General features: G+C 45.7%; 1 protein-coding gene and 1 non-coding gene across 5 annotated transcripts in view; both read left to right on the top strand.

Annotated features, from left to right (window-relative positions):
* LARGE1 (LARGE xylosyl- and glucuronyltransferase 1) overlaps positions 1-26791 on the top strand; it is a 686352-nt gene that overhangs the window by 238135 nt on the left and 421426 nt on the right. The window contains exon 1 of one of the 4 annotated variants that reach the window (XM_049884287.1): positions 1302-4114. The exons of the other annotated variants lie outside the window; for them this stretch is intronic. The gene's annotated coding sequence lies outside the window, so the exon portion shown is untranslated. Of the gene's footprint in view, positions 1-1301; positions 4115-26791 lie in introns of those variants that run through there. 4 annotated transcript variants of the gene reach the window in all.
* Positions 16185-16321, top strand: LOC126076602 (small nucleolar RNA SNORA76). The gene has a single exon (XR_007517531.1). It is a non-coding gene; the product is annotated as a small nucleolar RNA SNORA76 (small nucleolar RNA).

Here is a 26791-nt window from a genome sequence, read left to right as displayed (position 1 = left end):
GGGTGGGGGAGGGAACAGAGAGATAGGAGAGTAGCGCCTCAGAATATAGCCAGAGTTGCTTGTCTTGCTTGGAATGACTATTATATCTGAGATTCCCGCGGGCGCGTCACCTATGTGTGCTGGCTGTGTGGAGATTGCCCCTGGGGGGTCTGGCCCGCTGGAGTCACGGTCAGATCCTCCGCTTCCAGCCGCATGCCCAGCGTCAAGGCTCCCCTACTGGGACGGTGCACTCTCAACTCCAAAATCAGTCGCTGCCTCCCGGGGACTTCTTGTCCCTCCTGCCAGGTGGCCGTGCCGCCTCCGCGAACAAGTTGGGCCACCTCCCGGGGTTAGTTCAGATGGGTGGAGCAGCTCCCCGTGCTTGTGCCGTGACCGAGTGTCCCAGCTGGGACGCTGATCTGCCCGCTCCAATACCAGTCGCTGCTTCCCGGGGACTTCTCCTATCGGCTGCGTCCCACGCCGCCCGCGCGACCTGGCTGGGCCCCTTCCCGGGGTTAGTTCAGAGGGGTGGAGCAGCTCTCCGTGTTTATGCCGTACCTGCGTCCAGTCCAAATCCCGGCGGGACGGTTGCCCGGCTGGGACACTGCTCTTCCTGCTCCGAGACCAGTCACTGCCTCCTGGGGACTTCTCCTACTGGCTGCGTCCCACGCCACCCGGAACCGGCTGGTCCCCCTCCAGGGGTTAGTTCAGGGGGGTGGAGCAGCTCTCTGTGCTCGTGCCGTACCTGACTGGTACGCTGGCTCCAGGCTCTGGAAACAATCGCTGCTTCCCCGTATTAGTTCGTTCTCCGTCTCTAAATCTGTGTTTGTTGTTCAGGGCTCATAGATTGTTATGTATGTGATCGATTCACTTGTTTTTCCGTGTCTTTGTTGTAAGAGGGATCCGAGGTAGCGTCTGCCTAGTCCGCCATCTTGGCTCCGCCTCCGCAACAGGTTTTTTTTATTTCACAAAGTGAGAGCTGCCTGTTTTGATCATGTGGAGTGAGGCAGAAATTTGAGTGTGGAACATGCAGAGTTAGAATAGTGTATCTAGAGGGAAACATGAAATTGGAATTAGTTTTTTTTTTTTTTAAAGGGGGGAGGGTAGGGTTGCTATGAGTCAGAATCAACTTGACGACAGTGGGTTTGGTGGTTTCGTTTAATGGGGAATTGGAAACCCTAGTGGTATAGTGGTTAAGAGCTACAGCTGCTAACCATAAAGGTCAGCAGTTCAAATTCACCAGGCACTCCTTGGAAACTCTGTGGGGCAGTTCTACTCTGTCCTGTAGGGTTGCTATAAGTCAGAATCGACTTGATGGCAAAGGGTTTGGGTTTTGGGTGTAATGGGGAATTGGAGCCCTGGTGATGCAGTGGTTAAAGTACTCAGCTGATAACCAAAAGGTGAGCAGTTTGAACCCACCAGCAGTTTGAACCCACCAGCAGCTTGAACCCACCAGCAGCTCCCTGGGAGACAGATGTGGCAGCCTACTTCCATAAAGATTTACAGCCTTGGAAACCCATGGGACACTTCTCTGCCCTATGGGGTCTATGAGTCAGAATTGACTTGACGGCAGTAGGTTTGGTTTCTGGTTTGGAATGGGCAGTTTACTCAAAATTAAATAAACCCGTGAGTGATTCGGAACTCCTTAGAGAGATTCCCTAGTGTTGGCTTTAGAACAATGAAAGGAAAGCCCGTTGTCAACTGGGACCTACTGCAGTCAGTGAGGGGCCTTTGCTCGGCGACCAGGGGCCTATCTATGGAAAACAGCACCTATTATCAATCAGTTTTAAATTGCTGAATGACCTTTCGCAGCTGGCAGTGGAAACTGCCATGGCCGATAGAACCTGCTCATTAGCGCCCCTCCTCAGGTGGTGCCCAGAGCAAGTGCCCTACCCTGCAGTGCCTCAGTTATGCCTCTGTCGGTGACTTCTGTCTGTGAGCACCTGAGGGACTTGAGCTGTGTCCAGGATAGCGACTTTAACCCAGCATGCCAGGTGCCCCTGGAGTTGCAGATAGTGGGCCAGTCAGATTTTTAGTCTTTGCCACATGTTGCTGGATTGGAGAGTTAGGGAGAGAGAATTTCTGATCAGGGAACTTGTTGGAAATATAAATTCTTGGGCTCCACTGCAGACTAGGAAGAAAGGCCTGGTGATCTGAAAATTAGCCAGTGAAAACCTGTGGATCACAACAGAATTAAGATCCCCCGGTGATTTGTAGGTATAATTTCCTGGGAACTTGTTAGAAATGCAAATCCTTAGCGGGGGTTCTAACCAGAATGAACCAGTTTGAAGCCCTGCCCCAGTGTCTGACTCAACAGCCTGCCCCTTAAAAACGTCAGCTCAAAGAAGCAGGATGGCAGGGGTCTCTTGAACCACCAGGGAGCAGTGGGATGATTCAGTGGGTTTAGAAGAAGAAGACACTGTTGGTGGTGGAGTGGACTTGTGAGTATTGGTGCTAAGAAGTGGGAAAAGGCCTGGGTGATTGGCAGATACCCTGTTCGGGGTTCTGGCACCTGGCCAGTAACTTGTTGAGTGACCTCATATAACTACTTAATTTCCTCTGGACCTCAATTATCTGATTGTATAAAATGCAGGTTTCGAAGGAAGAGCTCTAATTTCGATTCTTTGCTGCCCAAGCTTCTCAGGCAAAGGATGGAGAGGGTGGAAGCCCCAGAGCTCCTGTGAATTGAGTATGGAATTCAAGTCTCCTGTTCCACATTCAGGGTCTTTCTCCTCCCTTTTGTGGCCTTCCTTATTTCTCTCTGCCCTTTGAAAACAAGTCTTTCTAGGAAAGTGCCTCCTAGGAAGTGAGAAGAGGCTTACTTTGAATAGAATCCAAGAGGACAACCTGGAGTGAGGGAGGGGGTCTTCCAGTGGGTCCTGACTTCAGATATCCAGTGGGAGGCAGATATGGTGATTTTGAATGAGTGACTTAACCTCTTGGAACCTCATTTTCTCAGTCTGAGTAAAGGGTGTCAAATAAAAATGAATCCGGACTTACATAGGAGGAAGGTTTACTCAAAAATTCAATTGCAATAGGGAGAATGCTGTGATATCTGAAATCTAGGAGCATCTCATAATTAAACAGAAAAAGACTTTCCTTTCATAGGGTAGGAGAGGTTAGGGGAACTTGGTCAGATGAGGAGGAATAAGCAGGTTGCAAGAACCAGAGTGGTTTGACAGGAAATGTATCTTGTTAGCTGGTCCTCAGGTAAGCTGATAAAAGGGGATGTTCAATTTAGTGCTTGCTTATACTTGGCGACAAAGTTCAGGGGCAGGTGGGGAGGAGAAGGAGCCCTGGTAGCATAGAGGTTAAAGTGCTCATCTGCTAGCTGACAGCTTGGCAATTCAAGTCCACCAGATACTCTGCATGAGAAAGATGTGGCAGTCTGCTTCCTTAAAGATTGTTGGGTGCCAAAAGTCAATTTCGGCACATGGTGACCCTATGTGCAGCAGAAGGAAACACTGTCCAGTCTTGCTCCTTCCTCACAATCTTTGCTATGCCTGGGCCCATTTTTGCAGCCACTGGTCAATCCGTCTCATTGAGAGTCTTCTTCTCTTTTCCTGACCCTCCCCTTTACCAAACACGATGTCCTTCTCCAGGGGACTGGTCCCTACTGATAACATGTCCAAAGTATTGAGACATAGTGTTGCTATCCTCATTTCTAAAGAACACTCTGGCTGTCCTTTTCAAAGAGAGATTTGTTTGTTCTTCAGTCTTCCTTATTCATTGTCTAGCTTTCACATGCATATGAGGCCATTGAAAATACCATGGCTTGGGTGTGGCTTGCCTTAGGCCTCAAAATGATATCTTTGCCTTTTAACACTTAAAAGAGGACTTTTTCAGCAGATTTGCCCAGTGCAATACATCACTTGGTTTCTTGACTACTGCTTCCATGGACGTTGATTGTCCTTGACAACTTCAGTATTTCACTCTGTTTATCATGATGTTGCTTATTGGTCCAGTCATGAGGATTTCTGTTTTTTTTTTTTTTAATATTACAGCCTTGGAAACCCTATGAGGCAGTTATACTCTGTTCTATAGGGTCGCTATGAGCCAGAATCGACTTGAAGTCCATGGCATTGGCTGGGAAGGAGAGAAGCTTGACCGAAGTTTGGTCAAAACAAAGCAGGGGGTAAGACATGGGCAATTGTGAATTCTTTCGTTAAGGGGATAACCAGACATAGAGGGTAGTGGATCTAATGAGATATACTCAGAAAAGTATTCCCTCCTTCTGTCCTGCCACTCAGGAAGTGATCATTGAAAAGGTGCCTTACCATACCCAGTTCTGTGAGTCTTCAGTACACATGAGGTAGCCACCCTGCTGTCCTTCCATCATCTCAGGTGCTTTCAGTTGGAACTGAGTGCAGTGGAGGTTTGAAATGGGTCAGAGTTCTATGCGTGTTGGCTGGTTCTTTGAGAAGTACCTGGTACCAATGAGGCCATGGTGCAGCAGGGCTCTGTGAGAACAAGTTGGGTAGTAACATAAGACCATGTCACAGTCAGTTATACCTGGACATTGTGGATTATTTTGCTAGTTTCTCTCTTTTTTAAAATTGATTTGTTACTAAGGTAAATTCATATTACAGTTCTTAATTTAGTACTTACATGATCAAACCAGTGAATACTTGTTATTATCCCCAGTATTGTGCTGTCTTTTTTTCTCAGTTTTGACTTTGGTCATTTAATTGTATAAAGCAGGTGACTGACATGCCCAGTGCTGCATAAAAAGAAGCCAAGATTGGAACTAGCTTTGTCTGGCCCAAGAGCCAGAACTTCGATCCCCATGCTCTTGAGATGCGAGTTCATTCACTCAATAAGAGAGCCCTAATTTTTCCAGGCAAAGACCAACTTTTCCATATCCCTGGAATCACATGATCACAGGATGGCGAAGAAAGGACATTTCTGATTTGTTAGTCACAATGTTAGTAGGATGGAACTTCCAACCTTAGTAGCCAACTTGTTAGCAAGGCAGGAGCAGCCCCTACTTGTTGGAATCCATAATCAGGACCATCCGGTTAATCATTGTGGACTGGTGATGACTCATTTTTAAATGCTGAATATCAAGGACAAAGAGTAAACAAATATATGGATTGAGTATTTATGGGTTAAAAAACATAAAGCTAAAAAATTAAAAAGAGAAAGAAAAAGAAGCTTGAAACAAAATCACCGCCTAGATAATTAAGGAACTGATGGATTAAATAGTGTCAACCTGGTTTGCTGTGTCCAGCTGCATTGCTGGTTGTGTGTTTTTAAATAAACCACTGATAACCACAGTAATGAGAGAACCCCAAGCTGTAATTGATGGGCCTCCTAGCAGCTGGAGGGTGGTGCCCTACATTTATATACTGGAGGCATGACAGGGTGAGGAGATTCTTAGCAAAAGGCTATTTGGGGATACATTTTAATGTGTTCCAGAAGGAATTGGAAATAGCCTTTCATTTTTCTTAATCAGATTCAGGGTATAGGGAATGGGTTAGGAACCTTTTTTAAAACAAACCCCATCCATTTCTTTAATGATCATCTGAGCAGCGAAAACCTCCTGAGACTATTATATGTAATCGTTCTCTAAGCTGTATCCATTTTCCCTAGTCTGTAGATATATCTATCCCCCACCCCTTTTTAAATAAAACTGATTAATTATAAGAAGATAGATATAAAACAAAACTCTGAGCTTCTTAGCAAATCTTAGCCCTTAAGTGATGTAATTTTGCTCTCAAGATGGAGAAGTTCCATAAAGGGGAAATTTTGAGGACTAACACAAAACAAATTAGCCACGGAAATAGGCAACTTAGGTGCCTTTAAATTAGTAGCTGTCATTTCACCATCGACGAATATTTGTGATATGTCTTCTGTGAGTACAACTGCGAAGCAAGGCAGATTCCTGAAGGCTGTGGAGTCTATTCCTTAGGAACATAATTTTTTATTTTTTTTAATGTTGTGCTTTAGGTGAAAGTTTACAGAACAAATTAGTTTCCCCTTTGATAGTTTGTACATGAAGTGTTCTACGACATTGGTTGCATTCCCCGCCATATGTCAGTACTCTTCCCATTTCTGTCCTGGGTTCTCAGTTTTCCTTTGGTCCAGATTTTCTCCCCCTTCCTGCCTTCTCACATTTGCTTTTGAGCAAATGTTGTCCTTTTAATCTCGTGTAATTGATTGTTTTAAGAAGCACATTCCTCTCGGGTGTTACTGTTTATTTTACAGGCGTGTCTATGGTTTGGCTGAAAGGTGGTCTCCAGGAATGGCTTCAGTTCCAGATCAGACGGGTGTCTTAGGGCCATAGCCTCAGGGGTTCCTCCAGTTCCTGTCAGACCAATAAGGCTGGTCCTTTTTGTGAATTTGATTTTTTATTCTATATTTTTCTGGACAATGAATAAGGAAGACCGAAGAAGAGTTGACACCTTTGAATTAGGTGTTGGCGAAGAATATTGAATATACCATAGACTGCCAAAAGAACGAACAAATCTGTCTTGGAAGAAGTGCAGCCAGAATGCTCCTTAGAGGCAAGGGTGGCAAGACTGCGTCTTATATACTTTGGACATGTTGTCAGGAGGGATCAGTCCCTGGAGAAGGATATCATGCTTGTTAGAGTACAGGGTCAGCGGAAAAGAGGAAGACCCTCAACGAGGTGGATTGACACAGTGGCTGCAACAATGAGCTCAAGCATAACAACTATTGTAAGGATGGCTCAGAACCGGGCAGTGTTTTCGTTCTGTTGTGAATAGGGTCGCTATGAGTCGGAACCAACTTGACAGCACCTAACAACAACAACATTTTTCTCCTGCTCTCTCCCAGACCCTCTATTCTGGTCCCAGTTGGAGTGGTCAGTAGTGATAGCCAGGCACTATCTAGTTCTTCTGGCCTCTAGGTCATGTAGGCTGTGGTTCATGTGCTCCTTTAGTCCTTTGGACTAATTGCTCCCTTCAGTCTTTGATTTTCTTCACTCTTCTTTGCTCCAAGCAGGAAAAGACCAATAGTTGTATCTTAGATGGCTGCTTGCAAGCTTTTAAGACCCCAGACACTACTCACCAAAGTAGGGTGCAGAATATAGTCTTTATGAACTATGTTGTGCCAATTGATGTAGATGTCCCCCAAGTATATGGTCCTTCGCCTTCTAGCTTAGAAACTTCATCCCTCGAGGTGTTTGGTTATGTCTGTGAAGTTTCCATGACTGCCCCTTGTGTGCTCCATTGTCCATATTAATATACATGCAGCACCTATAATTATGTATGTGGAAATATCCACAACCAATCGTATATCTGCAGGTGAGTTGTGTTCCCTTATACCTTCCCACACCTCTTTAGCATACCTATCTACCTATGTATCCATTTGTAGATTATTGTTTGTTAGTACTATTGTACTATTGCAGGATTGTCTATGCAGCTGCCCTTTATTTTTGCTTCCTTCTCAGTGCCCTCCTTTGACTTGGTCGTGCTGTACTGACTTCGTCCATATTGTGTATTGCCTTTCCCTTCACCAATATTAATACCTCTCTTCTATCTAGTTAGTGATTTTCCCTCCCTTCCTCTCCTATTTCTGGTAACCATCAAATATAATTTTTTTTTCCTGTGTGTGAACCTTTTTTTTTTTTTTTAAATCATAGTGGTCTCATATAATATTTGTCCTTTTGTAATTGACCTATTTCACTCAGCGTAATGTCCTCCAAATTCATGCACGTTATGAGATGTTTTGCAGATTGTTATTTATCATTGGATAGTGTTCCATTGTGTATGTGTACCATGGTTGGTTTTATCCATTCATCCATTAATGGGCACTTTTTGATATTGTGAATAATGCTGCAGTGAATATAGGTATGAATATGTCTATTCATGTCATAGCTCTTATTTCTTTAGGATATATATACCTGGGAGTGGGATTGCTGGATCATATGGTATTTCTAGCTTTTTAAGGAAGCATTGTACTTTTTTCTGTAATGGTCGTACCATTTTACATTTCTATCAGCAGTGTAAAAGAGCTCGAGTCTCCCCGTAACCTCTCTAACATTTGTTATTTTCTGTTTTTTTTAATTAGTGCCATTATTTTCAGGGTGGGATGGTATCTCATTGTAGTTTTGACTTGCATCTCTCTAAATGGCTAATGATAACGAGCACTTCTTCATGCGTTTGCTAGCTGCCTGACTATTTTCCTTGGTGAAGTGTCTGTTCATGTCCTATGCCCACTTTTTAGCTGGATTGTTTTTCTTGTTGTTGAGGTATTAAAGTTCCCGTAAAATTTTAGAGATTAGACACATGTTGGGTATGTCGTAGTCAAAATTTTTTCCCAGTCTATAGGTTCTCTTTTTACTCTTTTGATGAAGTCTTTTGATGAGCGTAAGTGTTTAATTTTTAGGAGGTCTCATTTATCTAGTTCATCTTCTGCTTTTTGTGCATTTTTAGTTGTTTGGTATTCTGTTTATGCCATGTATTAGGGCCCCTAGTGTTGTTGCTATTTTTTTCTTCCATGATCTTTATAGATCCTCCTCTCTCCTGGGAAGTCTTTCTTTTTTAGCACCCCATCCCTCAACTAGGCATTCCTCAAAGGTTTGAACACTTAATAATACAATTTATATTAAAGTATATGGTATTCTTCCATATTATTTATCTCCTCAAATTGCTTGTAAACTCCTTGCTATCATGAACTATTGCTATCATGAACTGATTTGTTGGTAACTGCCCGAGGTAGTTATTTGCCTGTATAACTACTCAAACACATTTGTTGAATGGCAAAAACGTTTTCCAAGTAGCAACATAGACAACAGAGGCTTGAAGTCAGTTAATAATGGTGAAGTTTTCCTTCCTTTTTTCCACCTAGCAAGTGCCTGGTGAGACAGGAAAATACAGCAGCGCAGTGTTGGAATTAATTATAGGTAGAAAGTTTCATTGGTCCTAGGGGTTTTTCATTATTCTCTGGCTGGGAAAAGCCCATCATTCTCATGGGCAGCTTCTTACCACTGCATTATTGCATTTGGTGATGATGCCCTGACAGGCTGGGTGAGTAGGAGGCAGAAACACTGTAGAGAAGAAAGGCACTGGCTTGGGTCTGATGCAGTCCTGAGCCATACAGTGGCAGCCTCGCTGTGTCACCTCCTACGGCAGAATCATAGACCTTAAAATTGGCAAGGGCTTGTTGAGGTTACCTCGATCCTTCCATCCGTCGGTCCATCCGTCTGTTTGTTCATTCATTCATTTATTCATTTAACAAACTTTTTCAGTGGGCTACTTTGTACAAGGCTTATAGTAACCACCATCAGAAGAACATTCGAAAAGCCAAAACTAAATCTGTTGCCGTCGAGTTGATTCCAACTCATAGCGACCCTATAGAACAGAGTAGAACTGCCCCATAGGGTTTCCAAGACTGTAATCTTTATGGAATAAGACTGCCATCTTTCTCCTGTGAAGCAGTTGGTGGGTTTAGACTGCCGACCTTTTGGTTTGCAGCCAAGCACTTAACCATTGTGCCACCAGGGCTCCAAGAGACCATTAGGAAAATGTGAAGTACAGTTTGGAGATCAGGCATGTTAACATGGTGGCTGGTCTCACAGTTGAATGGCCTTTGATGAAGGTTATTGGACACCTTTCTTAAGATCAGTGAATGCAGTGGAAAATGTGTAGCTGCGTACTCCCAGGTCCTGGACAACTCCAAATAGAGAAGACTGAGTTATGATTGTAGGTGGTTACTGGTTCAACAAAGAGTTGTTCTAATCCAAGAGCACTCTTGGCGTGCTCAATGCCAATGACTAGTTGGGGTAAGTTAGACGAACCTGGGTATGAGTCCCAGTGTTGCTTTTTTAGATCTGTGAACCTGCGATGAGTTATATAACTACCCAGAGCCTTGGCTTCCTTGTCTTCCTCACCAATAGCTACCTCACCAGTCTGAGCTTTGTGGAGTGGCAGGATTGTGTTGTTAGGGTCTTAGAGGTTTGGGCTTAAATCCTGGATCTGTGACTTCTGAGAAGTCATTTGCTCTCTCTGTGTTTTATTTTCCTCGGTGATAAAAAGATAGTAATGATAATCACTTGTAGAGATGAAACGACGCAAGAAGGCTTGTAATGTCAATGTTATAGTGCCTGGCACATGGAGGTGCTAATGAATCCTGGCTAGGCCAAGCAGAACAGATTCAGACTGGACCCTCCATTAAGGCTGCTCTACATACACATTCATGAGGGGCATGGTGGTTCAGTGGTAGCATTCGTGCCTTCCACGCAGTAGACGTGGGTTTGATTCCCAGACAGTGCACCTCATATGCAGCCACCACCTGCTTGTCTGTGAAGGCTTGCATGTTGCTATGATGCTGAACAGGTTTCAATGGAGCTTCCAGACTAAGACAGACTAGGAAGAAAGGCCTGGTGATCTACTTATGAAAATCAGCCAATGAAAACCCTGTGGATCACAGTGGTCCAATTGCACCTGATCATGGGATGATGCAGAACTGGGCAGCATTTTCTTCCGCAGTGCAGTGGGGTCACCATGAGTTAGGGGCCCACTACAAACAACACATACACATTCACTACCACAGCCACCTTCCATGGTGCTGTTTCCTGGTAGACAGACTCAGTGCCTGGCACATAGTCATATTAATGAGAAACCTATTACCCATTGCCGTCGAGTTGATTCTGACTCATAGCCACCCTATAGGACAGAGTAGAACTGCCCCACGGGATTTCCAAGGAGCGCCTGGTGGATTTGAACTGTGGACCTTTTGGTTAACAGCCATAGCACTTAACTACTACACTGCCAGGGTTTCCTGTTAATGAGAGTTTAAAAAAAATGGCAGCTGTGCTGAGTGTCAGTGGCTTTATATGTATTTAACTCACAGAGGCCAATCACAGGACAGTGCCAGCCTCTGCTGAAAGCACTTTTTTCTCTCTTAGTCCATGTGCTTCATTAGTCCTGAGCCATTCATTCTAGGAAATGGCCAAATGTGTTTTTCCTAAGGGTCCCACTGGGAGATATTTGGGACTCCATCATTCTCAGCACCTCAGACATCACCAGCCTGGTGAAATGCCGTCTCCTCTCTAAAAAACCCTGGCTCTGTCCTGCCGTGTGTGTGTGTACAAATGTCCATTTAATTGGTCTCTTTGTGACGATGCTGCAGACATCTCCAGCGCTCAGTGCACTCTGGTTCCCTGGCTTCTGTCTCTGCCTTTCTCAGATGTGCTCACTGTTGCTGATTTTTATGGGGCTCTCGCCCCCCGGGCCTTCGCAGTACTACCCAAACCACAGTTGTGACATCAGCCTTTTGGGCGTGTGGGTAACCAGTGGGAGGCAGCTCCATCTGTAAACTCAAACGAAGAGGAGAACAGAATCCTCTTCTCTCACATCCCCCTGACTTTCCTGTAGCTTTGTAAGTAGACAGGGCCAAGTAGGGAATTTACAAATTGACACTTCTTTTTCCAAAGCAGCTTGAGTTTTTAAAAAGTTCCTTTGAGTCCAAAAAACTGGGAGCAGGGAGTGGGGTTGGCCAGGAAGGCAGAGCAGTTGGAGAAGGGAGAGGGCATGATGCATGGGTACCTGGAGTCCTGTGAGCCTGGAAAATCTTGGCGCTGCTCTGCAAACCAAGCCGCCAACCCCAGTGCCAGGAGCCCTAGAACCATGTCCAGCTGTTCACACCTGGAGGCTTTCTAAGTTGCAATGAGAAGAACGTCCCTGGCAAGCCCAAATGTATCTTATGAATTTTTGTACATGTAGCTTGAATGCTTTTCTTACCCACCTGGGCACTGCCTGTATTTGACTGGTGGACAGACACATAGTGAAATGACCAGGCTGCTGAGGACAGAGGGCAGGTGTGGTCCCCGAAGGGCCTCCCTTTCATAACTTGCAGAAGGCTGATGAAAAAGGCTAGTGCAGCTAGTGCCTGGGCAGTGAGGGGAGATGCCAAAGTGGTTTCCCCCTCCTCCCTTCCGTTGCTTTGTTAGTCATAACTTTGTTGAGCTGGAATTTGTCTCTTGTGTCAATCCTGGATCTACTATAGAGGATAAAAGCCTTACTTGGCAAAAACCAAACCCATTGCCAAGTCAATTCCAACTCATAGCAACCCTATAGTACAAAGCAGACTTGCCCCATAGGGTTTTCGAGGCTGTAATCCTTATGGAAGTTGCCCTGATCGTACAGTGATAAAGTGCTCAACTGCTAACCAAAAGGTTGGCAGTTCGAACCCACTAGCTGCTCTGTGGGAGAAAGATGTGGCAGTCTGCTTATATAAATATTTACAGCCTTGGAAACCCTATGGAGCAGTTCTACTCTGTCCTATAGGGTTGCTATGAGTCCAAATGGACTCAATGGCAACAAGTTTGGTGCTTTTTTTTTTTTTTTTTTTAATCTTTATAGAAGCAGACTGCCACATCTCTTTTCTAACTTGGAGCGACTGGTGGGTTAGACCCACTGACCTATTGATTAGCAGCTGAATGTTGAACCACTCTGCCACCAGGGCTCCTTTTGCTTGACAAGGGGGTGGTGATTTCTTTTTTAAGGCTGCTTTCCTCTTGCAGTGGTGTCAGATGCCAGCTGGTGTAACACGATCAGGAGGAGTAGGGGTTGTAGCTGCCTCAGGGCAGAAAAGATCCAGTCCACAGGATGTGTGTCTTCATCTTAAGGAGCAGAAAAGAACTTCAAGGGTGGTGGGATGCTTATGCAGATGACCTGTGGCCCAAGAACCTTTTGTCTCCATTTGCTGAATCATCTCCTTTCTTTAAAGCTATTCATCCAGTCTGTGTTAGAATCCCCATCCCCACCCTTTCAGGAAATCAGAAATTACTGATTTCATGGTGCTCTAGAGTTCCCTAGATGGTGCAAATGGTTTGTCCTCCAGTACTAATTGAATGGTTGGCAGCTCGAACCCATCCAGCGGTGCCATGGAAGAAAAGCCTGGAGATCTGCTTCATAAAGATGACGGCCAAGGAAGCCCTATGGAACTATTCTGCCGTCCGACTCATGATGTTCCCACGTGTTAACAATCAGCTTGGTGAAACAGGTTTGGTTTGGGTTGGTACAAACTGTTAACGTGCTCGGCTGCTAACCGAAAGGGTGGCGATTTGATTCTACTCTGAGGTGCTTGGAAGAAGGACCTGGTGTGATCTACTTGCAAAAAATTAGCCTCTGAAAACCCTGTGGAGCACAGTTTACTCTGACACACGTGGGGTTGCCGAGAGCCAGAGTTGACTTTTTTTTTTTGTTTGTTTGCTTAATAATTTTATTAGTCTTTACAAGATCCAGACTGACTTGTTTGAGGTCCCACATTGAGTTACTGGGATTTGTACCCATGACTTCCTTTCCCAGCTCAGTGCTCGCTCTCCCTTGTACCAGGCTCCTTCAGCTGCTTTCTAGGAGCTCTCACCTTCCTGTTCCTGCCTCTGCACTACAGATGGTGTCCCTCAGAGGGTGCCTTCCCCCTTCTCTCCTGGCCCGTGGTGAGAAAGCCCCTTTCATCCACTGGGGGCGGATGTTGGAGGCCTGTGCTGGGGTGTAGGCTGATCCTTGTGATCCATGGTTGCTATAATGGGAAGCAGCCCTCAGAGTTGAGAAAGATGTGCACTTCTATGCAGCCAGTCTGATGGGGTTGAAATAAACACAGCACTGATCAAACTACACCCAGCCTACACAACACAGGGAAGGCAAACCAAAATGGAATGCTGAGCTTTCTCACCGTCTTCTTTAGAAACCTTCTTTCTTGATGTGCACCTGGTGTGAACTGTTAGAGGCAGTCTAGCGTTGGTAATTAAATGCTTAGGCTTTGGAGAGAGACCTGGGTTCAAATTTGATTAACGATGGATTTATTTTCCATTTATAATCAATAGAACTCTTGGGCAAGTCACTTCTCAGAGCTTCACTTCTTTCATCTATAAACTAGACACGTTATAGCCTAGCTCATAGATAGTTGAAGTTAATAAAGTAATATATGAGTGTAAAGTGTTCAGCACCATGTCTCACACACACTAAGCATGCAGTAGTTAGTAGGTGCTTCAGCATCATCGTTATTTTTGCCTCATTGACTTGGATGGATGCAATTACGTATATAATAAAATACCCAGCCTAGATTCTGGCCTGTGGTTATCTTTAATAAATAAAAGCTGTTTCAGTAGTTTTCGATAACTCAAAGATCGGGATAACTCAGCAGATACAGCAGGACGGGAAGGTTCCTGGACTTAAATTCTTCCCCCCTAGCCTTACCTCAAAATAACTGTGTTGGTATGGAGCAAGTCTCTTTACAGGGTTCACTTTCCTCAGCCATCAAATGGGGCTAAGCTTTGCTGTGGAGAGAATTGTATCCACCAAAAGATGTGTTGGAATTCTAACCTCTGTGCCTTTTGATGTAATCCTTTTTAGAACATTTCTTTTTATTATTATTATTTTTTTTTTTATTGTACTTTAGTTGAAGATTTACAGAACAAATTAAAAAAACACCAAACCCAGTGCCATTGAGCCGATTCCGACTCAGAGCAACCCTACAGGACAGAGTAGAACTGCCCCATAGAGTTTCCAAGGAGAGCCTGGTGGGTTTGAACTGCCAACCCTTTGGTTAGCAGCTGTAGCACTTAACCACTACGCCACCAGGGTTTCCACAGAACAAATTGGCTTCTCATTAAACAGTACACATATTGTTTTATGACACTGGTTAACAACCCTATGACCTGGCAACACTCTCCCTTCTCGACCTCGGGCTCCCTATTACCAGCTTTCCAGTCCACTCCTGCCTTCTAGTCCTTGCCCCTGGGCTGGTGTACCCCTTTAGTCTCATTTGTTTTATGGGCCTGTGTAATCTTTGGCTGAAGAGTGAACCTCAGTATTGACTTCAGTGCTGAGCTAAAAGAGTCTCTGGGGGCCATACTCTAAGGGTTTCTTCAGTCTCTCTGTCCGGCCAGCAAGTCTGATCTTTTTTTTTCGGTGAGTTAGAGTTTTGTTCTACACTTTTCTCCAGCTCTGTCCAGAACCCTTTATTGTGATCCCTATCAGAGCAGTCAGTGGTGGTAGCTGGGCGCCATCTAGTTGCACTGGACTCAGTCTGGTGGAGGTTGTGGTAGTTGTGGCCTATTGGTCCTTTGAACTAATCTTTCCCTTGTATCTTTAGTTTTCTTTGTTCTCCCTTGCTCCTGAAGGGGTGAGACTGGTGGAGTAGCTTAGGTGACTGCTCACAGGCTTTTAAGACCCCAGATGCCATGCACCAAAGTAGAATGTAGAGCATTTTCTTTATAAACTGTTACGCCAGTTGAGCCAGATGTTCCCTGAGACCACCATGGTCCCTACAGCTCTCAGCTCAGCAACTTGGTCCCTTGGGGAAGAGCATTTCCTTGTTACATTAGTGAGGGACCACATCAGGGTAGCGTGTATCCTAAACCTAATCACTTCAGAGTTATGAAAAGAACAGATCAGCCACAGAGTTCACACACAAACTGGGGATGGCAGGTGCCATGTGAGGGTTGCTGAGGACCAAGAAATGCGCCAGGAAATCGACAAGGAAGGAACTCAGACAGCCGAGACCCCTGGTCTGGACTGGTAGCCTCCAGAACTGTGAGAAAATAGATTTCTTTTTCTTTAAAGCCACCCACTTACGGTATGCCTGTTACAGCAGCATGAGGAAACCAAGACAAGGCTTGCTGTGTGTTGAAAAGCAGTAACTGCAGGAATGGCTCAGTGTGAGAGAAAAACAGCACGACTGCTGGATCTGAATCACAGTGGCCCCAGTATCGCCCTTCCTGGAGAGTAAACGGCTACACCGTCACAGGAACTATAAATCGTGCCTGCTCTTCAACTCAGGAATTGTAATTTTAAAAATACAGATTGCCAGGCCTTTCTTCTGAGGTAACTGTGGGTAGACTTAAACCTCTCACCTTTCAGTGGGATGGGCTGGGACAGGCCCTCTTTGACTGGTTCATGGCAGTCTGACAGTATTTGGAAATTGAGAACTCTGCACATGCCACCCTAGTGAGGTATGTTTGGGTGTTTTTAACACTCCGGAGCCCTCTGTAGCTGTGGAGTATGTCAGGTATGTGAAAGGGTGTACTTGGCTTTCAGTTTGTGGAATGTTCCGTCTGGGAGGGAGCTGAGGGATTGTGAGGGCAACAACCAGCTATTTTAACTGAGGCCCAGAGGGGGTATGTGACTTAACTAAAGTTTCGCAGCAGTTAAATGCAAATGTGAGAGTTTGTGATCAGCCCTTGAGCCCCTTGCTCTCCTTTCTGTGGGTCCCCTGCTTTGGTGACAGCTAACGCATGGCCATGGCACCACTGCAGTTCCTGACCGTGGCCTCAGGGGCTTGGCGGCAGTGCCAAAGCAGGCCCAGCTTGTTCAGATCCGGGGCTGCTTAGATGCCACCTGAGTGATTCCTTTAGCAGCAAGCAACATTCCAGCAAATGGCTTCTGCTAGCAAAGGCCCCGGGGAAGGTGGCAGAGAGGGTTGCATGTGGCACAGAGAGTAGGTAGGAATCACGAGAAGCTTGGAGGCTGGCTAAAATCACACATGTGAAGCATTTTCTGTGTGTAGACAAGACTAGGCAGGAAGCGTTGGGAACATGGGCGAATGGGTTGTTCCTCTGCCCCTGAGCTGCCCTGATAGGCATCAAGTCTTGTATCAGGTATCAGGCTCAGTCACATGAGGCTCGGGCCCTTTGTAGCTCAGCGGGCTGCCTAGAGGTATAGCAGTCTGCAGAGACTCACTTGGGGTCTAGTGAGGAATGGCTCACATAGCTTCTGGCCCCAAGGTTAGGGTCAATAGTGTCTGTTACCTTTCCCCTTTCTGGAGGTGGGGGGCATTGGTGGATGTCCTTTTTAGGCATACTGCAATCATCTGGCCAGGATTTTTGGAAAAACTTGGAATTTGCAGTATAATCCTCTGTCTACACACACATACCCATCCTAGAATCCAAAAACCAAAACCAAATCAGTTGCTTGAAGTTGATTTCAGCTCATGGTGACCTCATGTGTATCAGACTAGAACTGTGCTCCATAGGGTTTTCAATAATTTTTTGGAAGTAGATCTCCAGGCCCTTCTCCCTAGGCACCTCTGGGTAGACTCAGACCTCCAACCTTGAGGTGAGAAACCAAGCGCATTAACGGTTTGCACCCAGGGACTCCCCCATACCTGATTATAGCGCTACAAAGGTCAGTATGCATCTTTGAAACAGAATGGAGTTTGGAGAGGTAGAAATAGAGTTAAATATTCCAATAGATTATTCCTTCTTTTTATAAAGCCATTATAGACTATGATAAAAGAAATGAGAGTCAATAAATGGAGAATTATATATGTGATAATTGCTAAGAGTTAAGGACAAAAATTTGACGATTCAGTGTTTTAGTGTGGGCATTCTTATTATATCATCCTTCTGTTTAATAGCCTCCACAATGGCTCCTCACTGACTGCAGGATAAAATGGAAACTCGACCTAATGTATAAATCCTTTCATGATTTGGCCCATGCCTGCCTCCTAAAAAAAAAAAAAGGTAGTTTTATTTTTCCAGCATTTTTCTTTGACCTTCCTGAAGTTGCACCTACAACAAGATGTATTAGCTTCCTGTTGCTACTGTAACAAATTTTCAGGCATTTAGTGGCTTAAAACAACACGTATTTATTATCTTAACATTCTGGAGGTCAGAAGTCCAAGATCAGTCTCACTGAGCCAAAGTCAAGGTGTTGGCAGGGCTGATTCCTGCAGGAGGTTCTAGGAGAGAATCTGCTTTCTTGCCCTTTCTGGCTTGTAGTGACTACCTGCATGCCTTGCCTTGTGGCCTCTTCCTCCATCTTCCAAGTACATCACTCCAGTCTCCACTTCCATCATCACATTGCCTTTCCCTGGGGCTCTGACTCCTTCTTTGTCCATTTTAGAAGAACCATTGTGATTACATGGGCCCACTCTAACAGGAGGATTTCCCCGTCCCAATATCTTCAGTCAAACCTGCAAGGCTCCTTTTGCTGTATAATGTTGCATTCACAGATTCTAGGGCTTAGGACATGGGCATATTGGGGGACCTCTATTCAGCCCACCACATGTAGTTCCCTAGCCTTTATACCTGGTGTTCTCTCTGCCAGGGACACCTTTCACTGCTGTCTTTGCAGAGAGGAGCCCTGGTGGTGCAGTGGTTAAGAGCTCAGCTGCTAAACCAAAAGATCAGCAGTTTGAATTCACCAGCTGTTCCCTGGAAACCCTGTGGGGCAGTTCTACTCTGTCCTATGGGGTTGCTGTAGGTTGGAATCAAATTGATGGCAGGAAGAGTTTTGCAAAGATAATGTCTATTCACCGTTCAGAACCCAGTCTCAGTGTCTCTTCCTCTATAAGAAGACTTCCTTCAGCCTCCCTTCTCCCCTGTCCATTGATCTGGCAACGTGCTCTCTCCCTTGCTTACATAACATCTAGTGCCTACTCCGTTAGTAGCATTTAGGTGGTACAAACAGTTAATGTGCTCAGCTGCTAACCTAAAGGTTGGTGGTTCAAGTCTATCCAGAAGCACCTTGGAAGGAAGGCCTGGCAGTCTCCTTCCAAAAATCAGCCATTGACTGGGGTCTTAAAAGTTTACAAGCAGACCAAACTTAATGGTCTGACTGAGACTGGAGGAATCCCGGCGGTCATGCTCTCCAGACCTTCTGTTGACACAGGACAGGAACCATCCCTGAAGACAACTCATCAGACATGAAAGGGACTGGTCAGCGGGTGGGAGAGAGACGCTGATGAAGAGTGAGCTAATTATATCAGGTGTACACTTGAGATTGTGTTGGCAACTCTTGTCTGGAGGGGGGATGGGAGGATAGAGAGAGAGGGAAGCCGGCAAAATTGTCAAGAAAGGAGAGACTGAAAGGGCTGACTCAAGACGGGGAGAGTAAGTGGGAGTAGGGAGTGAGATGTATGTAAACTTATATGTGACAGACTGATTGGATTTGTAAACGTTCACTTGAAGCTTAATAAAAGTTATTATAAAAAAAAAAAAGTTTACAAGCAGCCATCTAAGATACTGCACTGGTCTCACCCCGTCTGGAACAAGAGAGAAGGAAGAAAACCAAAGCCATAAGGGAAAGATTAGTCCAAAGGACTAATGGACCACAAATACCACAGCCCCCACCAGACTGAGTCCAACACAGCTAGGTGGTACTTGGCTGCCACCACTGACTGCCCTGACAGGGATCACAACAAAGGGTCCCAGACAGAACTGGAGAAAAATGTAGAACTGAATTCTAACTCACAAAAAAAGCCCACAAAAAAACAGAATTACTGGTCTGACAGAGACTGGAGAGACCCCGAGAGTATGGCCCCTGGACTCCCTTTTAACTCAGTACTGAAGTCACTCCTGAGGTTCACCCTTCAGCCAAAGAGTAGACAGGCCCATAAAACAAAACCAGACTAAATGGGCACACCAGCCCAGGGACAAGGATGAGAAAGCAGGAGGGGGCAAGAAGGCTGGTAACGGGGAACCCAAGATTGAGAAGGGGAGAGTGTTGACATGTTGTGGGGGTGGCAACCAATGTCACAAAACAATATGTGTGTTAATTGTTTAATAAGAAAGTAATTTGCTCTGTAAACCCTCATCTAAAATACAATAACAGCAACAACAAAAAAACCAACCATTGAAAACTTTGTGGAGTACAGTTCTACATTGACACACATGGGATTGTTACCAGGTGAAAACCCCAGGTTTGTGCTCAGCATGACTCGTATTGGCCAATAAATGAGAGACCCAGATGGGATTACAAGAAAGGCACCTTTATTTCGTTGTACAGGAAGTAGAGTCAGTCAGAGCTGCTGCTGCCAAGACTGCTCGCCAAGGGTGGGCAGGCAAGTCACTTTTAAAAGGGTTTACAAGTGGGGAGTTCATACAAGTTACATCAGCAACATTCTTAATCATACTATGCACATGCAGTGGGGTTTGCATATAACCTCCAGGGAAAAGCAGGATTCAAATGCACCACTGGGGGTGGGGGAGCCCAGCAAAGGAAACAATGTTGCAATATGACACTGTATGGGAGGAAACCAGGTAAAGAGTACAGTACTGTGGGGTCTGTGTCTCAGGGTCGCCATGAGTCAGGCCAACTTGGCCTCACCTGGTTTGGTTTTTTGGTTGTTGGTATTGTAACCGTAGGTTTGTCTCCCTGTCCCTGTCATCCTTGGAGACAGAAGGCCCACATTTTAATCACCTTTTTTATCCTTGCCACTTAGAGAGCCATAGCTGCAGAATAGGCACTATGTGATGGATGCCCAGGAAAATGGGGACCAGGCCAGGAACCATGGCACCCACCGAGGAGACATCCCAAGGAGAATCCCTTTGTCCTGACTGCTGTGCTGCCTTCTTGGCCTGGAATTTCATTCCCTCCTGGGAACTGAAGTCCTTTGGGCTTCAGCTTGTCAAGGTCCCATGTTTTCCTGTCCCTTCAGCTGTCTAATTCCCTTTTTGCTGGGCTGCAGTAGATTAGCCTAAGTTAAAGCGAATAGACAATCTCCTATTAACATTTATATTGCTTTTCTTTTCTGTTTCTTGGTGAGGCTCTGAGGACCAAGGCAGCTTCCGAAAATGTTCTTTCATCTAAATAATGTCCCTGTTGGGGGCTGGATTCAGGCTTGCCTTCTGGCTGTGGAGACAAGTGGGTGTGGTGGACTCCTGAGCCAGTGGAAAATGAAGGCAGAGAGGCCCTTCTAGAAACTGCATGTTGGATTTGGTAAATGCGTGTTCAGTTTCCACTGTGTGTCTGCTCCTGTACCGGGTCTTAGTGCAGAGGGTTCATATCTAGCATTTGTGAAGCGGTTATCAAGTGCCAGACATTTTTCCAAATGTTTTAATTTTATACAGGTTGACTTTTTAGAACATGCCTGGGGAATGTAGGTACCATCATTATCCCCATTTTATAGATGAAGAAACTAAGGCAGAGAGAGATTACAGAACCTTGCCAAGTTCTCCCTCTAGTAAGTGACATGGGGCTCCAGAGTACACTGAGGCGCTACTGCCTTGATGTTGTAGAAGGTCCAGCCTGTGTCCCCAAAGAGCTCGTGGCCTGAAGGGAGTGTCTGGCCTGGGGGTGCACTGCGAGGTGTGCCGGAGGTCCACCAGTAGCCATATTTGAAGGGTATTCCAGGCAGATGGAATACTAAAAACAAAAGTAGAGAAGCATGAAAGTTATTACGTTCAGGAAAGGGTAAGCAGCAATTCAGGCTGCTGTAGGTTCCCTGGGTTATGCAAATGGTTAGGCACTGGGCTGCTAACTGAAAGGTCAGTGATTGAAACCCACCCAGAGGTGCCTCGGAAGTAAGGCCTGGTGATCTGCTTCTGAGAGGTGACAGCCTTGAAAACCTAAGGACGGCACTTCTGCTCTGCACATATGGGGTCTCCATGAGCCGGAATCACCTTGGTGGCAACCAGTAACAACAACATTGACAAGGAGGGAAAGACTTGGAAGACTAGGAGGGTGTGGCCAGAGAATGGACTTCCAAGCCCGTGATTTGGAGGTAAGTAGCTCTAGTGAGGTTTATGATGTCAGGAGCAGTGTTTCTCAGTGGGCGTGCAGGTACCCTGGGCATTTTGTTACAGTACACGTTCGGATTCAGTATGCCTGGGGCCAGGCCTGAGAGTCTGCTTTTCTGACAAACTCCCAGGTGATGCTGATGCTGCTGACGCCTGGACCACACTTTGAGGAGTGAAGGTGTAGCAGAGAACACAAGATGCTACAGGGGAGCATGGGTGACCATTCTTAGAAACGACGGCCTTACGTTTCTGTCAGCCTTACGGGTTGGGTGAGGCTACAATAACTGTATCAAAAAGAATCACTGTAGATGGAGAGGAAAATTGGGAATTGGGGACAACAGTGTTGAGCAAATGGAGAAGGGGCTTGGAGATCTTTGATTAAATGGAGGCTGAAGGCAATGAAGTGGTGTAGCTGTTACAATTAGGCTCAACAGCATGTAACAAAAAGTCTCCAGTAACAGTGGCTGTCATTTTGTCACACTGGGGTGACCTGAGTGTTGCTATGATGTTGAAAGCTGTGTCACCAGTATTTCAAATACCAGCAGGGTCACCCATGGTGGACAGGTTGCAGTGGAGCTTTCAGACTAAGACAGACAAGAAAGAAGAAAGACCTGGCAATCTATTTCTACAAATTAGCCATTGGAAATCCTATGGATCACAACAGGATATCGTCCAATATAGTGTTAGAGGATGAGCCCCTAGGTTGGAAGGCACTAAAGTACACTGTGGGAACAGCAGTGGACTGAAGTGTACCAACGATTGTGAAGGCGATGCAGGACTCGGCAACGTTTTGTTCTCTTGTACATGGAGTAACAGGAGTCGGAGTCGACATTGTGGCAACAAAAAGGAGAGCAGCTTTTTTTTCTCGTGGGTACAAGAAGTAGGAGGCTGGCAGCGATGAGTGGTATGCTGTTTTCATGATGTCATTGGATTCCCAGAGTCCTATCTTTCTGCTTTGCTGTCTTCAGTTTTAGGCTGAGGCACCTCTGAGTCCAGTATGGTTGCTAAAGCATCAAACCCAAAGACGCTGGGAGATGGTATCTTTTGTCTGGAGTGCATTTCTCCCCTGAATGTATGCAGGGTTCTTTTCCTAAGTAGGAAAGGGAGGATAGATATGGGATGCAACTGGCAGCCTTTGATGTAAGTGGAGCCCAAGGCGGGGACTTAAAAGGGGGGCAATTGAGTGAATCAGGTTCATAGGGGACGTCTTGGTGACGGCTCCTGGTGCTCAAGAGGCTCTCTGTCTACTCATGCTAGTGCTGATGTCCCTCTCCTCTGTCATAGGGCACCTGTCCAAGTCCTTTCACTCTGCGAGTCCAGCTCCACTGACACCTCCTCTGAGAAGTCCACTGGGACTCTTGAGTCAGAATCACTCTTCCATCCTCTGAACAAAGCATGGTATGGGCACCTCCATCAGCCCTCATTTCATGCCGTTTTGTATTTAGTCGTTTGCACACGCACCACTTCTTTAAATTGTGCGGGAGCGGCCAGCCCCCAGCACAGTGCCTGGTGCTCCGTTAATTCCCGGGACGTTTTAGTTAAACCTCGGTGAGTCTCCATATCAAGCTGATGGTATGTGGTTCTAGGGTGCTTTTCTTTCTTTTTTTTTTTTTTTTGATCATGTGAAAATCTCCTGAAGGGCTTGTTCCATCTTGGTTTCTGATTTAGTAGGTCTTGGGTGAAGCCCCTAGTGATGCTGATGCTACTGGTTTAGAGACCACCCCCTGGGAGCTGCATAGATTTGGTGGTACCCCCCCCACCCACCCTGTAAAATTTGCAGTTTAGTCAGGATGGAAAATTGACATGTGAATTAAACCCAGGGAAATGAAGTCAGTGGATGAACTTAAATATTCAGGGACAAGGGTGTTTTGCAGTCTCGTTTCCAGTTTTTCTCAAATTCTCTACTTCCCCTAATATTACCAGGGCCACTGCCATCGAGTCGATTCTGAAGATGTTGCCAGTTATAAGAGGCACCATTATCTTATGTAAAACTGAAAATTTAAAAGCTTTTAATTAGTCTGGGACACAATGCTTTCTTAATCATCTGACTCTTTCCTTTATGCTTATTGAAAGGGCGCTTTTAGACCTAATGAGCCAGGTTTTATCATATTTTATGGTTGTGCCTACATGTAAAGGAAAATATGGGCAAATACATTGGTTCAGATGTTCCTGAAGCTTCTTTATCCACATCAAGTCTCTCCTGGTTCACACTTTGACTCGCCGTGCCCCGTGACTGTTTTTCTACATTGTGCCGTCCTCTGTGTCATCGTGAGCATGCGGCATTTCTTAGACGCGCCCCAGCAAGAAGGCCCTTAAGCCTGCTTAAAGGAGCCATGGTGGTCAACAGTTAAGTGCTCGGCTGCTATCTGAAAGTTCAGTGGTTTGAACCCACCCAGAGGCTCTGCAGGAGAAAGACCTGGCAATCTTCCGGCCCAGAAAATCTTATGGGGCAAACCTACTCTGTTACTTGGGGTGGTTGTGAGTCAGAATCGACTCGAAGGCATTCACCACCAACAAAGCCTGCTTTGCAGCTCCGTGGAGCTAGCCTCCTCCTGCCTCCTCTTTCAGGAATGTTGCTAAGAGCATCTGACTCTTCCCCTTCCTTTCCCATGACCATTTGGTTCAGAGCGGTGAAAAGTGTGCCTGCCTCTGCTGTTTCCAGAATTTTCTTCTCAGCTGCTCACACTGTTGTGCAGGTTTTTTGAATGTGCTGGCAGTGACAGCTACTTCACTGCTGCTGTGTGGCCTCCAGTGATTGCTAGATGCTTCTCAACAGCTGAGGCTGTAGAATGTAAAATATGGCTTGTCTTAGAATTGATGAACTTTTTTGAATGTGGGCCATGTACTAGACACACTGTCATGTGTTTTCACATAACCAGTCTCAGATAATACATACAATAATTGTCTGAGGTAGGCATTGTGGGCCTGGGTTCATAGATGAGGGCCTTGCAAGCAGGCGAGTACTCATTCACACATCAAATATTTGTTCCACTCCTATTATGTGTTGGTCAACACTCTAGGCACTGAGAATACTGGAGTGGACAGAAAATTTCCTGGGGGAATAGTCAGTGAAGAAATAAGTATATGAGACTGAGTCACATAAGTGCTAGTGAGAATAAAAGTAAGTCGGTGTGCAGGGGACTGGGGAAGGCTTTTTGAGTAGAGACTGGAATAATTTTAGGGTGCGCACCCTGCAGATGCAGATTCCAGCCAGGAAAACTGTACGTGCAAAGGTCCTGTGGTAGTCATGGGCTTGGCTTGTTTGAGGAACAGTAAGGAAGCCAGTCTGGCCAGAGCAGTGAAAGCTCAGAAAAGTTTCAGTAAATGGCTCAAGCTGGGATGTAGCTGAGCTGAACTTTCCACGTCCTTGCGTTCCAATCCAGAGTCGGTCCACATTGAGGTAAGTGTGAGGGGCCGCTGCAGATTTCGCCCTTCTCTGCTCACTGGAGTGAGTTTAATCTTTTAAGAAACCAATGTCTTCATTAATTCAGCTCCAGTGGCAAGGCACAGCAGAAAAATATGCTCTTTATCATCACCGTTGCGCTGTCTAGGGGAGTACCCGTGGTGTCTGATTCTCGAGCAGCAGTTTAACCAACCCAGGTAAAGATAGTCTCACATGTGGGGAAGTGTGAAAAGGATGACAAAGAAATATCAACATTTCCTTCCCAGTGCACATTCTCAAAATAGAACGTGGGGCTTTCAACTCTCTCCCCTTTGAAGAACATTGTCTAAAGGGAGGCTGTGGCAGCACACTGTAGAAGAAAGAGCAGAGAGCTAGGATTTGGTCCCAGCTCTGCCAGTAATTAGCCGTGGGACTGTATCCATTAGAGTTCAGTTACAGACAAGAGAATATGAAAGTTTGTATTGAAAAGGATTTATTGCCATTATTAGGCACCTTGCAGAATTCTAGGAGAGACTAGAAGTGCAGGCTCTAAGCTGAGCTGCTAGGAGCCACTTTTAGAACCACCCAGAACCAGACCACCAAAGAAGGCGTTGCCTTTCCCACGGTTAAGAAGCCACTGTGAAAGGAGGCTGGGTGGTACAAGCGGTTTGTGCTCAACTACCAACTGAAAGTTTGGTGGTTCGAGCCCATCTGGTGGCACCACAGAAAAAAGGCCTGGCAATCTGCTCCCCTAAAGATTACAGCCAAGAAAACCCTATGGAGCATTTCTATTCTGTAAAGCATGGGGTCACCGTGATAAACTCAAAATCTTACAGAATCATTACATCAGCGCCACTACCAACAAAAAAACTACTAAGTAAGGAAGCCACTGCAGCTGGTCACAGGTAAGGACCACTTCGAATCTGCTGCGATCTCGTTAGCAGAACTTCTTGATTCTGACGAAGTTAGGGAATGAGGGATCTCAACTACAGCTGCTGCAGAAGAAACAAATAGTTCTTCGCGCATGCTTGCCAGAAAGCAGCAGAAGAGTGGCCACCAGAGTCTGTAATCTCACGCAGGTGTGTCTGCTGCGTGGAAACTAGGCATCACAATAGGAATCCAAGATGCCAAGGCATTTGAAAAATGCCTGAGGCAGCCCCTGGGTTATGAAGGAGATCCATTCCTGACTGTGCCTTTAGGTCGAATTTGTAAGTTGGTAACAGGTGCGTAGGGTTCTTATTTAGCCTGTTTTTGGTGCAAGAGACGGCTTGAAGCCTTTTCAATGATTTAAAAGCCACGTGTGCAGCAAGTGAAGGTGGTTGTGATGAGTTTGTTTTGAGCAGGGTTTGAGTAGAGGTTGGTTCGGTCCTTTCCAAGTGAGGGCGTATTTACATAACATTAAAGGGCAAGTAGGAGTTGTCCCTATGTTGGACATTCATAGCCCGGGGACTGTCGTATATAATGCATTCTGATTTGTTACCATTTAAAATAGTGGGCAATTGGTGCTCTGTTAGCTCTTTGGCACCACACATTTTATTTTCAGGAGCAAATTATTGAAATCCTAAGGGAGATGGTTGCATTTTAAGGTAAGTTGCAGACCCCAAAACACTGCTCATTTTGAAGGGAAGTAGAAACATGGTTGCATCAGGAGAAAGGGCCTGGTACCCCTAGAGGCCACAGAGCTGCCTAGAGAGGATTAGGACTTGCCCCCTGAGGCTGTGGCCCTTCCTGGTTCCCGAGGTGTCCCCCATCACCCTCACGTCAGACAATTGAAGGGACTGGCCCAGAGCGCAGGAGGAGGCTAATTGTTAAGAGGAGTCATGGCCTTCATCGATGCTCATTGGACATCAGTTGTGATGGAGTGGGACGCGCTGGGAAACGTCTGAGAGATTAATGGGGCTTAGCAAATTTTTATGTCAGAGCCTGTATGGAGGTATATGGATGTGAGCAGAGAGACACATATTTTGCCTGCTTGCTTGCTGGACCCCTCCTGCTCT

Source organism: Elephas maximus, chromosome 4 (assembly GCF_024166365.1).
Source record: "Elephas maximus indicus isolate mEleMax1 chromosome 4, mEleMax1 primary haplotype, whole genome shotgun sequence".
NCBI lineage: Eukaryota > Metazoa > Chordata > Mammalia > Proboscidea > Elephantidae > Elephas > Elephas maximus.
The sequence above is the reverse complement of the archived record's forward strand: the minus strand, read 5'-3'. Positions and strand labels throughout refer to the sequence as shown.